Genomic DNA, 18185 nt, shown 5'->3' on the forward strand with positions numbered 1-18185 from the left:
AAACCATGGTGCTTCACCTACGTGCAGATAAAAAAGTAAAATACAAGTTTTCCAGGAGAGGATCATGTTTGGCACCCCTCCCCTCTCCAGATCCCCCATTCCATCAGTCATTTCATGTATTTTAAATACATACTATAATCACTAGACACAAGAATCCCATTAAGAAAAAATGCCAATTCATTTTCATGTAAAATTTGATTCTGGCTTGTTTGAGTCTTGTGAGTGTCTGCTTACTCATAACAAAAACAAGTTGCTGTACGGAAAGCTGCATTTGCTTGATTTTAGTGGGAGCTGCAGACACAGGGGTCTTCTAGAAAGTTCGATATAGTAGGACAGCCCACATACTAAATAAATGTGCCATGTTAAAGGGATAAAAGTTAGAAGTTACTGACCAATGTTAGTAAAATGAATGTAGCAGGAAGTAAAGAATGTTTGGGTGTGTGAGCAGGGGGAATGAAGAATACAGAAAAAAAAATGTTGCATGCCTTTTTGCAGTGACAGACCTGTCCATCTAAGCAGCCCAGGCTTTGGGGTAAAAGCAGTAGAGAGTTCAATGCTGTTAAAAGCAGAGTGATCCACACTGCAGATCAGGGCCAGGCTGCTGCCAACCAAGCAACACTGCAGTGTGGGCACCTGCTTTGATCTGTCTCCCTTGACCTCCAGGTAAATGGATGACTGTGTTGATGCAGGGTAATGTCTCTGCCTTTCATTTCTCACGGCTGTTTGGTAATATCAGTTCTGTCAGTAACGTCAGTATGTCAGTTCTGGATAGCTTTTAATTTTTATTTTTTAAAATCATTTTTGATTCTTCATGACAAAATGAGTCCAACCTGTGTTGGCAGCACTAATTGTCCTACAGTTACATATCTGAGCAAGAGACATCTGGACAGTTGCACAAAACATGCACATTTTTGTTGTAAAAGGAACTAGAAGCTTTTACAACGATACCATGAAATTTAATGCTGTAAGGCATTATTATTAGATCAGACAAATAGAAGCCAAATTGGATAAAAATTCAGCTACTTCAAAGAATTAAGGCCCTGTAGAAAATAATAGGGGGCTATAATTGTCATGGAAAAGATTGTTCAGAATTACATAAATTTTCTGCTTTCTGTAAAGGTTGTAAAAAAATGGGAACATTGAAAAAAAAAAAAAAAAAAGAGGGTTTGTTCTTCTCACATATTTGTGTTCGAGCAGTAATTGAAAATGTTTAGTAAAAAGCATACAAAAGTTTATCAGCCCCCCAATAATAATTTAAGCCCTAAGTACTTCCTTAATATACCCTGAACAGGCTGTAAGAGTCTTTTTTGTTTGGAGTACTGATGTGCATTAACAAGGAAGATTTCTATGTGTAAAACACACTTGAAGAGAAAAAACTCCCCAAAGAGGGACTAATTATTATAAAATATTAATTATAAAAACAATAACAGCTACCCAGGCACTTATCAAGCTTATCGAAACATTAATTAAAATGCATTTAAGAAACATCTGTATTGTAGCTGTTACATCTGCACTGCTCTTGCTTCACCTCCTGCTACCTTCTCTTTTTCTTTCCAATCCTACCATTATCTTAAGAGCATCCTACTTTCCCGAACCTTTCTCGAAACACATGCTGTAATTCACTGGTTCTTCTATTGTGCCAAAGCAGCATTTGGTGGGGATGTAATGCAGGATGGCTCCCAGAAATGAACTGGCCTAAAGAAGGCAGAGAGGGGAAAGGGACTTTGTGTTCCCCCTGCACACCCTGTCTGGACTGGCTGAGCGATTCAGCTACACAAAACACCACCATAGACTGACATTGTCCCAATGCAAGGAGCAGAAAGCACACACACAGGAAAACAAATAGAAGCACATGCTAGCAAATTACACACGGGGAACAAACCCATGGATATGTTACCTTCTCGCTGATTTGTACTTCTGATACTACAGAAGACCTGTCACAGCCAGACCAAGCAAAATCACCACCTTTAGTAATACCCAGATTGCAAAATAGCTCCAAAACAAAATGGAACATATGTAATCACAAACAAGCCCACAGATAAACAAGCTGGCAGGTTACACATTATCAGTGCTAGGCTGCTGTGTGGGAGGAGTGGGGGGAAAGAGAAGGATTATTACCGTAAATGTGACCAAAATGGTAGAGCAACCAGAGGGAAAAAAAGTCCAACAGCATTTCATGAAAGACGTCCAATTTGAAACTAATCTAAGGCAGGAATAAAGCCATCAAGTTTCCTTGTTTGTTTGCCCTGTAGCTCTGAAGAAGTCAAATATGAAATAATACTTCTGGAATGCCTTCCTCCCTGGATTGCTCCAGGTTTAATGCTTGTAAACAGCACTAATGTTCAGTGCAGCCAGCCCTGAACCAGCCACTACATGTCTTTCTGCTTCTGCATCCTCTGTTCCTCGCTGAAAATGCAGCTTCAGCCATACAAGCACAGCATAAAAAACCCCAAAAACTCCTTCCTCCTTCCCTAGTCATTCCCTTGTAAAGTAATGAAAATTCAACATTAGGCTGTTTCTAAATAAAAAATAAAAATCTAATGCTTTATTTGTGTCAAAAATGACAAATTACTAGATTTCTCAGCTCTGTCTTGCCCAGCTTGATTCCATTACAACCAAGCTGGTATCAGCCTGTGTGATGCAGGAAAATTTAATACTTAATAGTTAAATGTGATCTCACCATTAAGTGCAGTTATTCTTGGTTAGGTTAGCACAGCATAAGAATGTTAAATATGCAAAATACCCTAATTTGTAGATGCTGTCCCACAAACCCATGATAGCCAGAACTTAGTAAGTAGCCTATTCTCATTTCCTGATATAATCACAAATGCTTCAATAAGCAAAATAAAGTAAAACCCCCAAACAGAAGAAAGCCATCACAGAAGGACCTGGCTGAGGAACAAGGCAATTAAAGGCTGTCTACCCTATTTCTACCCAGAAATAAATGTCTGGATTTCAACATCAAGTCGATGTGACTTGACTGTGGAGAAGCTCTGTACTGTAAGCTGTTTGGCATTTGTCCAGGAAATAATACACACAGCATAATCTCTGCATTTGCTTTCTCGTACATGATATAGGGCAATGACTTTGCACTGATAGGCACTATCTGCTGTTTAGTTCTTCAGTCTTACGAGTGGTGGCTTTCCATAACAGGAGGTCTGAAAATGTTTCCACTGATACACACATGAATGAGTTGAAGTGGTGAGTACAGATTGCTGTTTTTAAGTATGTGACTTGGCTAAAATAAATAAATACAGAAATAAAAATAATAATAAAAAATATCAATGTATCACTTTTATGGTACATTAAAAGAGAAAGAAAAACAGTTAGACATGTTTATTTGTTTGAAAACTGGTCCATTTTCCTATTTCTAAACATCCTCAGATACAGATGTAGTTTCACAAGGTCCTCAAGGTGAGAAAAACATTCCCAAGTGAACATAAACCACATCAAGCACAAACACTACCAAAACCAGACAGCGTCATGCCCAGAGTTTGTGCATCTGCACAGGTGAATCTAAAGCACAGATTATAATTTGCAAGGCTTCAAATGATGTATTCCATGCTAAAAATACTAGGACTACACTCCTTACGTGCAAGAGCCAGTTAAGAAGCAACCACTGGAAGTCAAAAATCATCAAGCTGCCATAGCAACACAGAGTATGCCTCAAAATGACTTCAGAACTTTCTTGAATTCCTACAAAGTCATCGTCTGTTTCCATTCCCTCATTGGAAGCCATAAAAGAAAAAGATGAAAAAGATGAAAAAAAGATTAACTCATATTATTATAAAGTTGGGGAGTCAGTCGGGGGAGGGGGGGTGGACAGCTTACTTGGAAAGTGCTAGAAGATGTGTGATAACTGCAACCCAAAACATCACAAAGAAAATCCCAACATTTTTTCTGTGTTTCAAAATAAAATTTAACTTTCATTTGTTGAAGACTCCTTGATATTTATATACAACCTGTGACTGATTCTCAGACACCACTCCTCATTTTTAATGCCATTAGAGGAGATCATTTCTGGAGAACAGTAAGTTTGGCAGAAGTCTGTCATTGCATAGCTGTGATAGTCAATGAGACTTCGAAGATTATTGTAGGCAAAGTCTATGAAGGCAAATTGTTGTTAAAAAAAAAATATATATATATATATATATATATATATATATATATATATGATTTCGTTCCAGAAAGTACAAAATGCAGTGTTGAAATAAAATTGTCTTCAACAATAGATGCACTTGATTCGTTTAAAAGTTGTTTATCAAGAAATCACAGATAAGTCAAACAGAAGTCTGCCAGACAGACAGTTCTTTGAAAGAACATTTATAAACTAAGCACCCTTCTTGCAAGAGCACTTTGTGAAGGCTTTCCAATTGTTCTCAATAGCTCTATCTAAATTCAATTAGCATGACAATTTACTTGCGGCTGGGCAGGATGAGACAGAAGTACTGTTTGTTAAATGTCAGCTTTAAACAATGCAATGAAGAAAAAAAATGTGCTTTTTTTTGTGTGAATACTCATCACCAGCAGTCATTACAAAGCACACAGAGGTGGAAAGGAAACACGCTGCAAGATAAAAGCAAAATTAAATACATATTTTATAGAAAAGGTTTTGTTTTTTTCCTGAAGAATTTCCAGAGCAGATCTCACTACAGTGCAACTAATGTTAAGGAGAAAGAAAGAATGGAAGTTCATTGTGCAATTCGTGCCAAGAAGAAAAATATTTAAGATCTATTAAGCCCAATAGCTTTGGAAATTGTACCCTGGAGTACAAATAGGTAACTTGCCATATTAACAGAAAGGAGATCATTCCAAGGGCAGGGCCCACGTGGCTGGGAAGGAGTTTATGAGAAAAGCATTCGAGATAGAGGCAGTCCTACCCACAAAAAGCTGTGCAGCTGCGGGAGCATAAGTTTAATGTTGAAAAAGTAAGAAAAATCTGATTTAGATGAGGAGTTTAGCTCCAATATACTTAAATCTTATATTTTCCAAGTAAGCTTCAAAATATCAGGGCAAAAAAAATGAGAAAGGAGAAGAGTACATAGTAAGGTAGGAACAATCTGAAAAAACAGTTGTCCAAAGAAGCTTGGTGTTTCTTAGCTGGCAGGAGCACCAGTGCTGAGCAACTCAGAGACCCATGAAACACATGTTGCCTTGCATACGCTCAGTGTACCCACCCTCCTGAAAACCTGATGCTGTTGCTGCTAGAAATTAAAGAGTCTGCAAGTAGTACATCTTGGCATACTGCAGATCAAGCAGCAAGTCTAGAGAAGATGGCCCTTTAAGAAATTCTCTTTCCCCAGGCATCTGTGAGCATTTTTGGGTTATCATACGTATATCTACAACTTCTACTTTATTTTGAGATGGGGGAGCAGGAACAGGGAGGTTCCTACAGCTGCCCTACTGCAAGAAACGTGCAGGTCCTCTGGGAGTGAGCACCATCAGCTCTGAAAACAGAAGAGTTAATTCTCACTACAGCAGGTAGAAGTACTGCAGCTTTGCCTTTTGTCAGACAAGTAGTTAAAAAAAAACAAAACCATTTGCTTTCTTCTCCCTCTATACAAACCTCATCTCATAGCTCATCCTGCTTGTTAACCCAAAATTTTCCACTCAGAATTTCTAGCTATGTGGATACAAACATTCCTTTTTCGGGGTTGGAATGCTTCAGAGGCAGAGCCCTGGACTACTCTCAAATGCTACAGGGGCTAGAAAAAACAACAGTAAATATGAATAAAGTCCCTCCTGTATCTTAGCCACAGATCCAACCACAGGAATGCTCTGCCTGCTCATCAGTCTGAGTAATGCAGGGAACATGCCATGCTCTACAGAACTTGTAAAACTTGCAAAGGTTTCAGAAGAAGCACTACCCAAAGAAGCACAGGTGCAACCCAACAAACATGCACTGAATCTTTCTATTTGTATTTGTTACTTAAAATAAGTGTTTGACGTAGCCCTAACCCACTGCATGACAGTAATACTTTACCTTTCATTGTCTATCTTTGTGCAGGAAAAGTGTAAAAGCTCTGCTATAACAGAGTATAAAAGTGCATAAATTACATGATTTATACATAACAATTATAAAGAAATTAAGAAATAATTTAAAAATAAATAAAAAAAAATAAGCTATTAAAGCATCGAGTTTGGGATTTGAGATCTTTTTGGTAATTGAAAAGTGCAAAGTGGCAGATGACTTTACCCCAAGGCTAGGCAGAGACCTAGTGATGCCAGCTTCAAATGCAGCAGTTACTCACCATCTTAGGCAAGGTGCTCATCTCCGTGCTGCTGGGCTGGTATGCACTTGTCTTAATCAAGGCTCTCTGAATCAAATAACAACTAAGTGGTTTGGAGGCAAATATATACCTATCTCAAGGTTTAACCTACACACCAGGCTTAGGGAAACCCCTCTCTTAAAGTCATTCTAACGTTGAGGACACACTCATCTCTCACAAATAAACACAGCCCACACAGATCTACTTGAAAGCGCCGCTTATCAGAGACCACAGAGGATTCCCTCTCAGTCTTCTGATGGCCATGGAACAGTGACACAATGGCACACCCACTCGCCAGCAAGAGGCGCGTGGTGGGAAAAGTGGTGGTCGAGCATGGTGGAAAAGTTGTATAAACTCAAAGGGTACAAAACACAAGCATTAATCTAGAAGTAGAATAATTTACTGTAAGTAGTAGATAGGTCAGGAAACCATTTCTAGGAATTCTTTTTAATTAGAATTTATTCTAAAGGTTTCCCTGCAGAAATAGCACTCAGCCCAGCCAATCAAAGTCCCTTCATCAGAAGTGACTTTCAGTGCTCTACCCAGGCAATAAATATCACGTTATCGTTTCAGATTTTCTCTTTGAGGAAGAGGGCATATAAAGGAGGAGTCTGAAGAAACATCTTCGCCTCCGCCAAGACGAGAAGTGATGCAGCAGTTTCAGGATACGCTGTTCATCTCAGGCTACAGTCCACTGCACATAATAGCTCATTAATCATGTTTCACAGTCGATTAAAGTTAATGCTGTCATTCTGTTACTTGCTACGAATCTCATTTCTAGGCACACTGAGATCTTTCAGCCTGACTCTTGTGTTGGTTTCAGTTTTGATAACAACAAAACCTGTGCAGCTTTCCACCAAGGAAAAGAAGCAGTTCAAACATGTTTATGAAGCTCCTGTTGTCTTCTGTACTGAAAACCACTGAATTGTAGGGGTTGGAAGGGACCTCTAGAGATCATCAAGACCAACCCCCAATACCAGTGATTCAGGTGCCCTGGAAATATTTTCATGCTCCTAGCAGAAATATCACAGCTGCTCAGTAGAGCAGGATAGGTTTTTTTTTGTCACACCATTTTAGCCTCTGTTTCTATCATGCACACGCACACTAATCATCTGCAAATTCACATCCAGTTCACTGTGGTTTTGTTTAAACTAAACTATTCTGGAAACACTTGCAATAATAGCACAGAAGGCAACAGGCCAGGGTCAGGATGTGGGAGACCAAAGCTCAAATCTTTCTTCTGCCTGAAGGGAGTTTAACTGTTGTACTTCTAGGACAAGCATAGTCTTCCACTGCATATTAAGAATTTACCACCTCTTTGTTAAAGAAAACATTAATGATTTCAGCTTGATAGTTCCAACTTTTACCTATGGAGTTCAGAATTACTGTCTGTCTGATTAAAATGAATAAAAGGCACAAACATTATCTCCTTTTCAGGACACTGTCCTATTCACTCAGCTCTACATCAGACCACATGCGATCTCTAGTTCTCATCTCTATTTTAGTCATATCTAAGTGCTTATAAAAAGGAGAGCATCCTCAACAGGAGAAGCTGATAGCAATCTACCAGCTCAGTAGCAAACAGTGCACCATCCTGGGAGACAAATGCCATGTACTCAAATCCTTCCAAGCAGCAAAAGAAACTGAAGCCAAGAGATGTGCATCTGAGAAGAATTTTTTCCACTGGACAGACAAGTAACAAAGGAATAACATCACTTCTTCCCCTGTAACACATTCACAAGAAGTGCAGTGAATACAGTTGACTATATTTTTGGCTTTCACTGAACTAAAACACAGCTTTCGAATTTGGACGCACCAACAAGCTTAATTTCTTTGGGACTGGAAACAGTTCAGCAGCTTGTTGTTATGTTGTTGTCATCTGTCAGCTCAGCAACAATGACAGAGCTAAATTAAATCTTTCCATGTGTGCTGTTCCTGAATTTAATATCCATCACCTGTTCAGCACCACCATCATTTCTGCCAAGGAGTCCAGGAATAATAAGATTTTTCCTAATCCAGGACCAGGCAAAGCCAGTATTGCTAAGCCTTTAAGATCACGTCCTTTCTTGTCTGAAGGGGTACATGACATCCCATGAGTAGCAAACAAAATATATATGTATGTATGTATGTTCTGTGAAGCATTCCCCCAAACAAAAGGTGAAACATTTACAAACACCTCTAAGTCATTCTGAATCACACACGTTCACTGCAGTACTGGGCTGTGTAAGAGCCTCTTAACACCTAAGCCTGCACAGGTAGGGGTGCATTGCTCTGGTCACTGCAGGACCAGCTACTTGCTTAAAATCACTAATAGGGAACAGGATCATAGAATCATAGTATGTCCTGGGTTGAAAAGGACCTCAAAAATCATCAAGTTTCAACCCCCCTGCTACGTGCAAGGTCACCAACCACCAGACCAGGCTGCCCAGAGCCACATCCAGCCTAGCTCTGAATGCCTCCAGGGATGGGGCATCCACAACCTCCTTGAGCAACCTGTTCCAGTGCATCACCACCCTCTGAGTGAAGTATCATTGATACTTCCTAAGAATCGGCATTGAAAACATAGAATGGCTTGGGTTGGAAGGGACCTCAACGATCATCTGGCTCTAATCCTTCTGCTGAAGGCAGATTGCCAGTCATTAGATCAGTCTGCCCACGCTCTTCCAGTTTGCCAGCCACCTTGACTCAAACAATCACACTGTTTCATTTTGAACACTTGTAAACGTTAGTGACATTCATGTAATGCCATTTTCATCACAGCAAGGCAGGCACAACAAAAAACACTGTGGAGGTAGATAGATATAGACAATGGAAAAATTGAACGGGGGGGAATCCTTTCTCTTAGCCTCCAGTGGAAAGTTGTAGGGTTACAGCAGAAGTCACACATGCATCTTTTCACCTGACCTCCCCCTTCCCCCTATTCAGGAGAGGAAAACCCCCTTGGCTACACCATAACACGTCTGAATAATAAAAATTTCATTGCTTCTCATGCATATCCAAGGCACTTATCTATAGAAAGACCAGATTGGATGGCTGCCATTCAAATCATTTTATTGTTCACTGAAGAATTGTTTGTATAGGGTTTTTCCATGAGGGAAAAATAAGGAAATGACTTAGAGAAAATTTAATATAACGTAAAGACAGCAGCTTAAAGTTCCGGATCCTTGGTGACTTGTGAAGGGCTTAATTGCCATGTAAGTATTATTGAGGAGAGAAAAGACCATTACAAGAAAGAATAGAAACCGTGAAATAAAAGGCAATTTTGAAAGTACTCAAAACAGTTTAGGACTCCAGTATTTTGGAGAGGAAGCTCAAGGTAAATTTTTGCTGTTTGAGAACTTTCTGAGGCTTAGTTTTAAGGTTATACTTTGATACCATACTTAGGGCATTATGAACGATTTCATTCTGCTGGGAAAATAAAAGCCTGCTATTGTTGACACAAAAGTAACTCACTGGTTACCTACAGCTGTCCTCTTCCTTTTGGAGCATGAGAGAGAAGCCCACCTACACACTTAACCTTTGCCAAGCTGAAACACTCTTTTGCTCCTCTCACAGAAACAGAATGGCCACTATTGCAGTTTTCAAATGGACCAGATTAAGCAGTCAGTTCCAACTGTTGTGTTTTTGATGTAAACTAAACAGTTATGGTGCAGGCGCATCTTGACCATGCTTGATACAGAACCGAAACATATTCTTTGTGCTCACAGAATGGCTTTAGCAGGGGGAAGGTACTGCTACCTGCTTCTGCTCTTAATTTTAGTGAACTCTGATTGAAGTTTGGACTCAGCTGGGCTCGAGATGTATGAGAAGTCAAGGCACTTCCCACCCATTCTGTTCCTGCTCACTGTGTGGCTTACTGCTTAGGCACAGATGAAAGACCACACACAAGAAATTCTCTCTTCCTTACAGAAAATCTGGAAATGCCACAGCAACTTTATGAGGTCTTGGACAGCAATTCAATTACTTCTTTATTATAACTCAAATACATCTTTATGCAATTTCACTGGATTTTCACACCAAGATGTTTATGAAATTGATGTGGTATCAAAGTAAGGAAAGAAAGGCAATGATCTCACTTCCATCCAACCACAAATCTATTAATTTCTGCCACTTCCAGTTACTGCCTCAGATTCTCATCAGGGGGTATTGTCAGTGGTCTTCTTCCCCAACCCACCATTCTCACCCTACACCCTTCCTATCAACTTCCACTGCAGCCAAGCCCTTTTGAAATCAGCTGGCATGTTGTCACATATTTCAATAGACCTGGCCTTTCACTACTACCTCCGCAGCACAGAGAACAGAAGCCAGAATTTGTAAACAGGTTTTAAAGCAGTTTAGGACCAAATTTCAACACAACGTTGCTTCCTTGAAGTGTTCATTGAATTGACAAACAAAGCACACAGTTTAGTGTCAATGAAGTCTGAATGGAAACCTTTTTTCTGACCAGAAAGTCCACTCTGTTCCCCAGCTGGCTGCCCACCCATTGCTTTCTACCACTACAGTTATTCTTACTGAACTATTTCAGGCTCTGAATTGAGTTTTGTCCTGAACTAGAATTAAGTCTAATTTTGGTAGTGTCTGAGTTCTCCATGAAGGAAATTTTTCTTTCTGCATTAGCTTCAGAAAGAACTCTTTCCTATCCATACTTAGTTTAATGTTTTTGATGGTTAACAAGAGGAAAAAGTGAACCCTGAAGTCATAATATGTTTCTCACACTCTATGTCAATGAAGAATTAAAGAAACATTTAACTATTTGTTGGTAATATGACCTTTACACAATAGAGACAGTTAGGGTTTCTTTGGATGAGACAAAGCATTTTGCTTCCAGATTCAAGGACTGTCAAAAACTACAAGTTCACCTGAAACATTGAACTTCCCTATAGATAAGGCCAAGGATAAATTCCAAGATTCAAGGTTGAGCCGAAGTTTGTGGAAAATATGAAGTATCATCACAAAAACTATGGTTACTGCCCCTCAGGCATACACATGACATTTCCCTATGTTTTTAAAATAAATCATGCAAAAATGTTTTAAAATATAAATAAAAATTTGCAGAAAATAACCACTCTTCACTACAGTTACATACCTAACCTCTGTGTAAAGGGAATATTGTGGACTTCAAGGTCAGCAAAGGTTTTGGCAACATTACCTAAAGCATTATTGGACCCTGATGATCATGATGGCAAATGATACTGAATAGAGTAATGCTGACTGGTATCAAACACTATTGTGCAAAAATGCCCTTTTCCCCCATTGATCAGTAAGCTTAGCCTGTCACTGTCAACTAACACCTCAATTATGGGTTGTAAATTGCTAACTAAGCACAAGACACAATAGATCCTGGGTTTGAAAAATGAAAGAAAATACAAAATAAGGCCTCATGTACCCAGTAAGAGCTAGCTGTTTTGCTACTGACACAGAGCTGAATAGAGATAGATGCCTTCTTCTAGACCATACTTGCAGTTGACCAAGGGAAAACAGTGGAAATGCAGGCATTTCATAGGAGCTAACCTGATTGTCAGTGGACGAGAAAAAGAAAAATGTACTTTGTAGCAGATAAGGACAGTGAAGGGTGACACCTCCACTGCATTTCAGAAGAGAATTGTACTTTCTAGGCTCTCTGGATGATCCGAGGACCTTCTTTTCACTACCACTAATACTCAAAGAATCGCACCATAGAAAGCACAGAAATCATGAAATGGCTTGGGTTGAAAGGGACATCAAGTATCATCAAATAACAACCCCCCTGCCACAAGCTGGGTTTCCAGTCACTAGATGAAAATAACTCAGCCTAACTCCATAGGAGAGGTGCTGCAGCCCTTGGATCAACTTCGCAGCTCTCCAATGGACCCACTCCAACAGCTCCACATCTTTCTTGTGTCAGTGCCCCAGACTTGGATGCATTACTCCAGTTGGGGTCTCATGAGGGCACAACAGAGAGGGACAGTCACCTCTCTGTCCCTGCTGGCCGACCCTCTTCTGATAGAACCCAGGACACCATTGGCCTTCCAGTATGCAAGAGCACACTGCCAGCTCATGTTCAGTCTTCAATTACTAGGACACCCAGGTCCTTCACAACAGGGCTACTCCTCAAGGAGTTCTCCCAGTACATAACATAATATCATTCCAGTCAGAATAATATCACCCTTCCTACTATAAAACATATGAATCTAATTTTCCTTCTTTGTAAACTCAACAATAGTATCTACCTCACTGTATGATTGTGCAAGACATAGGAGTGAGGGTGGTAAACCTAATGACCACATTAGGAGAGGGAGTGCACCATTAGAAGCTAGATCCAATCATTTCTAATACAGTTCCCTATTACGTAAGCCACCAGACAACATCAACAAAAATTTATAAAGAACTCCCATATAACATCCTACAAGAAAACCACCTTAGAGCTGTTTCCTGTTACCAAAAGAAAGGACGATAAAAATGAAGGAACTCCTGATCTTAGGCTGCTGTTTCCACCTCATATTACCTTAATTTTATGGAAAAAGCACTTTTGCGTTACTCAGATTCTACTCGTAAAACATAGACAGAGGCAATGTGTAAGCTTTGGGGAACAATCAAAAACATGTAAAAAAATCATTGAATGGTAAAGAAAAAGGTTGTTAAGAGTTTTAAATGCTGCAAGGAAAAGCCATTTGCTGTAGTGGAGATAAGGTTGCTCTTTTTACTTTTTTTATTGAGGGGAAAAAAAATAGAAGAGACAAGTGCTTGGAGCAGCAGGAAGTTATAGCAAATAGTTTTAGTTCCCATGTGTGCTTCCCCTGCGATTATAACCTTAAAAAGAAAACCAACAAATGAAAAGATTAAGTACTGAAGATTAGTCTATAACCTAGGTACGTGTATCTACCTATGAATTACATCCTTACTCTCAATCTGTGCAATACCTTTCTGTGCATCTTTCTTTTAAAGCTGCCTTAAATCACAGCAGACAGTCTAATAGATGCCCCATTACTATCTATTAGCTTTCCAAATGCTAGCAGATGTTAAAGTTTAGCTCACCTTATTTTCCTGAAAAGATGTATCCAGCTTTCTCAAATCAGACAGTAATAGTGAAGAAAAATGTAACCTGTATGAGAGGATTATCCAGACAAGGCAGAAATAGAGTGCTATTTTCAAAGTCTGTGCCCCAGATCTATGTGGGAGTTACATTGTGGGGGACTTAGTTTCTGTTCAGCATCATGTGGTTATCATACTGGGCCCTAAGTCAATCTCATCTCAATTGCTAAATGGGAAGCCCAGCTTTGCTCACATAGCACTACCTTCACCTGCAGTGGTGAAGCCATGCTGGTCAGACACAGAGTGTCTTGAGACAGACCCACCCAAAGGCCTCCTCACCACATCACCCTGGTGTGAGTTATACAGTTTGAGTTTTTCTGTCCTGCAGGGTAGCCCAGATCTTTTGATCCAGATACCTTAAAAGTGGGCTGCAGCCAGGCTAATTAATCTGTAAGCATTGTCACGAGATTCTGAATCTTTAACAGAATCTTTAGCAGTTAATTTCCTTCCAAAATAATCAAACAACAACAAACACACACACACACACACACACAAAAAAAAACCCACAAAACATTAAATCCCAGAAGTAGCTCAGGCATTTTGCTCTCTGGTCTCCCATTCATCTGGGCTGACATTTCTCACTGTTAGAAAACAACCTGAGGTCACTGGATTGGATCAAGACCTTCTTGAATGCATTTTAAAAGTTTTCTTCCTAAGGAAATCCCCTCATCTTCAACTAAGATCATTTTTAAATGTTCTTTCTCTAAAAGCATTAGTCAAAGGCAATGGGAAATTGTACATCTTTGTGGCTTTTATTAACTTATTTCCTTTACAGCACTATGCTCTAAAACCAGTAAATGCTTTCTAAACTCAAGAGTGTTACTGCGGTGCCTTCAGCAATCTCATGATCCTTTTCAATGCTTAATAACCACCGTATCTCAACCTATAACCACTCCCTTCCACTTCTTAATACTGAAGATAGTGCCACAACTTGCTTATCAATGGTGACTTTGGGTTATATTTCATTTTGTTCCTACATAGTTTAGAAACTGGTGTTGCTGAATTCTGTTTCAATGGCAGATAAAAGCAAAGGACCAAAGGCTATTGTAAACTAAAACTCCCACCTCCTGCAGGCACACAGTTTTGAAAGGTGATCAATACTCTGGCACGCAGTATCAGAGCAGTTGCTCCAGATAACAGAATATGACAGAGGAAGGTTTCAGAAGACAGTAGCTTAAGGTAACGTGCTAAAACAACAGTAATGCAGACACAAAGGTCAACACATTTATAGCGAAAGAAATTCAGAGCATTCTTCCATACTAGAAAAGAAAAAAAAATGAGCAGTTCAGTTTTGATTCCAAGCATACACAAAAACTCAAACCAGATTGTGCTTCTTCATGAAGAACTTCTAATACTTGATACTGGACTCACAAGCTATCATGTGTTATTTCCCCCCTGCACCTTTACAGACCTTTCAAGATACTAAAATGCTGAGCATCTTTTTTCAATTTGAGATGCATTTTGATCTATTAAATTCCTAAGCTGCTTACTACTCACTGGAATAACTATTAATCTCCAATTTATTAAACAAAACTAGTGGGAACACTGCTTGTTTAACCTACCGCTCTGTCAAACCTTTCTCTCTTTCAAAGCTACAACCCACACAGTGGAACAGGATTAAATATAGCAGTAATACAACTAAATAGTTGGAATCCCCTTCAGCTTGAAGCAAACAGCTTGAAGCAAACAGCAGTAGTGACTCATTACATTGCATTAAGAAAGGGGATTTCCTGTTGAAGTAAAACACCAATGTACATTACAAAGAAGAAGAAGGAAAAAAAAAAAAAAAAGAGAGATAAGAAAATAGTAAAGAGGGAGATCCAAAGATCCATTAGGGAGGTGAAACCAGGGGAGCACAAAGGTAACAGTTTTTATTTCAGCTGGAGGTACAGGAACCAAACTAGACTTGTTATTCTAAAACTGAAAGTAGAAAACACGCCGATATTTGAGCCTTCACTCTGAAACCCAGCTGAGCCAACACTAAGTTGCTTTCACCAGTCAGCAACGCTCTTGCAGTTCATTGCTTCATCCTAGATTCTGGCAAAGACAGAGCACCCCTATGCATCACCTATACCATCAAATCTGGCACAGAACTCTAGCCTTCGTTTCAAAGATTACGCAAGATAAGAGAAATGGATTATCAAGAAGCAAGCCATTACCCAATATCTGGGCTTCTTTCCATGAGTCAGGGTGAAGCAGTCTACCGCTTTCAGTAAATATGTAGTTCACATTTGCAATTACTGTTTCTAGTAAAGACAAACTCCCCCGCACAGTGAAAGTAGGAGGGTGGTTACAAACTACGTGGGATGTTTCATATGTAGGCTGTGAGAACATGGGACACCTTCCGCCTTGAATACGAAACACCAGGAGATAGGGTTTTTAGTAACTGACTGGCAGACGAGCAAGATTCCCAGAGCACTGGCACACCAGTATGCCTGCACTGGTGTCACAATGCTGGGAGACAGATCCCCAGCAGGTAGAGGGGCTGTTCTGCCACTGAATCACACTGCTTTCTTACCAAGTCATGCTGTCTAAGGCATAAGAAACTTGTACAGCTTACTGTTCATACTGCATGCTGTCTATATCAACAGCTTCCTTTCTCCAGAGCAGCTGCTGTAAGGAAACTGGGCCAACACTTCCACTGACTTGCTTATGAGATATGAATGACTATTAAATTAGTACTCTCCTCTCTGCAAAACAGTTTTTCATTCATAAGTTGGTTTTGAGAATGGCTTTTTATTGGAATGGGCCTCACTGGATTTTTCTTCTAGATCCAGATGTTAAAGACCCCATTTTACTTCTCTCATGCTCATGTGTCTCAGTGGCTGAATACAGTGGAAACAAAAACACTAGTAACAGAATCAAGCACATCAGATGAAGGCATAATTATGCATCTCCACAAAGGCAGAATGCCTCGGGTTGGACAAGGAGAATGAAAGATGGCATGCAAAGGAAGGAGAGGCAATGCATTTAGACAAAACAAAAATCAACTCAGCTCTGCCTTATTGGAAGAGAATTCATAACATTTTCTTGAAGACAAGTCTCTGATTCCTGCTTTGCAGTCAGCAAAGGACCATGTTAAATTTACATTCATGGTATTTATAAAAAGACAGATAAAGCATTCTGCTGGGCAATACAGGAACAGTAAATATTTTTTAAAATATTGGTATTGTTTTCCAACCACTTTTCAAGAGATTTATTTTGCTACATTTCCCACATTACAGTATCCTCCTTTATAAGCACAGCAACAAATCTGATTAGAAATTTTCTAAGAAATGATCCATTTGAAAAAAAATGATTAATTAAAACCACCAGCTACAACAGCCATATTAGTTGCAGAATTAAGTTCTTGAAGAAAATGACTAGAGAACAAATACTGTGCACCAAAGGAAAGGAGAAAGGCATGTAATTACTGGCCTTCAACCAATCAGTATCCAACTTCAGCAACATCTAGCCTTTCCTTTGCCACTCCTCTCAGACAATGGACAAAACCTTCAGCCCCAATTAGCCTCCCTATAGACTTAGTCTTTTAGACTCCCCATAGCAGAGCTCTCTATGTAGAATAGAGCCTCTCCTAGGCAAGTTGAGGCACAGGGGAGTACTGAAATCTGCTGCCCATCTGGCTCTCCACTTCACCCTCTGCCACAGCTGGGCACCCTCGCCTTCTCACATACAAGCACAAGATAAATGTCATGAAGGAATAGCCTCACTCTGCATGCATTGGTGCCTGTGCTGCATTTGTATTGCAACCAGAACCCTGGACTTCATGCTGGACACAGATCAGATGTAGGAAGTTCCGCACGAATGTGTGCAAGAACTTCTTTATGGTGAGGGTGACGGAGCACTGGAACAGGCTGCCCAGGGGGTTTGTGGTGTCTCCTCTGGAGATATTCAAGACCCGCCTGGACGCCTACCTGTGCGATGTGGTGTAGGGAACCTGCTTTGCAGGGGGGTTGGACCCGATGACCTCTGGAGGTTCCTTCCAACCCCTACAATTCTGTGATTCTGTATGGCCTGAATGTCCGTGTGCCTGCTCTTAAGGCAGCACTACACCTTGTGTCCCCAGCAGTCTATCTGCTTCAGAGTGCTGATGTAGCCACTGCCTCTGCTTGGTTGTTCTTCTCCAGCCTAATATTACTACTTCACTTCTGGAAAACCACTGCCACTGGTTTCAAAATTCAGTTGAAACTAACAAGTCATACATCTGAAGAAAGAAAACCACTTAGTTCTCTCCACTGCCTCAGCTCACCTCACCGCCTACACACACTCGGGTTTTGAGCACCTTTGGGAATGGTCTTCTCTAGCTCTCTCCTTCCACCTTACATCTGTCCTTCTTCTACACTATGGTCCTGAACCCACTGACTGAAAGGTCAAGTTCACTGTTGCCTTACTTCAATGGAGCAGAAGAAGAAAAAAACATCCAACACTTATTTTTCATGACATTCACATATCTCAATGAGGAAAATGACAATTTTCACCCTGTAACCTTCATATAGATTACATATCAGTAGATGTCCTCAAGTTCCAGGAAGAACTCTCAGAGGTACATAGCCACAGAATATGAAACTGTGATAGATGTTACTTCTAGAGCTACTACATTTCCAGATTTCAAGGCTAAATAAAGTAAGAAGTTACAGTCTTACCTGGTGCAATGCCAAAAGAAAAGAACTTTTAAAAGCATACCAAAGCATTCTAAGCAGTCTAATAGGTTGGTGTTTTTTTGTTTACTGGGTTGGTTTTGTGTTGTTCCTTTCTTGGGGGGCAGGGGGTCTTGTCTGTAATGTGATCGATGTTTCAAGGAAAAATAATAAGCTAAGGTGTTAGTTATATCCCAAAGGACCTGCT

General features: G+C 40.0%; 1 protein-coding gene across 1 annotated transcript in view; it reads right to left on the minus strand.

The window, feature by feature from the left end:
- The window catches only part of TNIP3 (TNFAIP3 interacting protein 3), a 69127-nt gene that overhangs the window by 44531 nt on the left and 6411 nt on the right, over positions 1-18185 (minus strand). The gene's annotated exons all lie outside the window — the stretch shown is intronic.

Source organism: Excalfactoria chinensis, chromosome 4 (assembly GCF_039878825.1).
Source record: "Excalfactoria chinensis isolate bCotChi1 chromosome 4, bCotChi1.hap2, whole genome shotgun sequence".
Classification (NCBI taxonomy): domain Eukaryota; kingdom Metazoa; phylum Chordata; class Aves; order Galliformes; family Phasianidae; genus Excalfactoria; species Excalfactoria chinensis.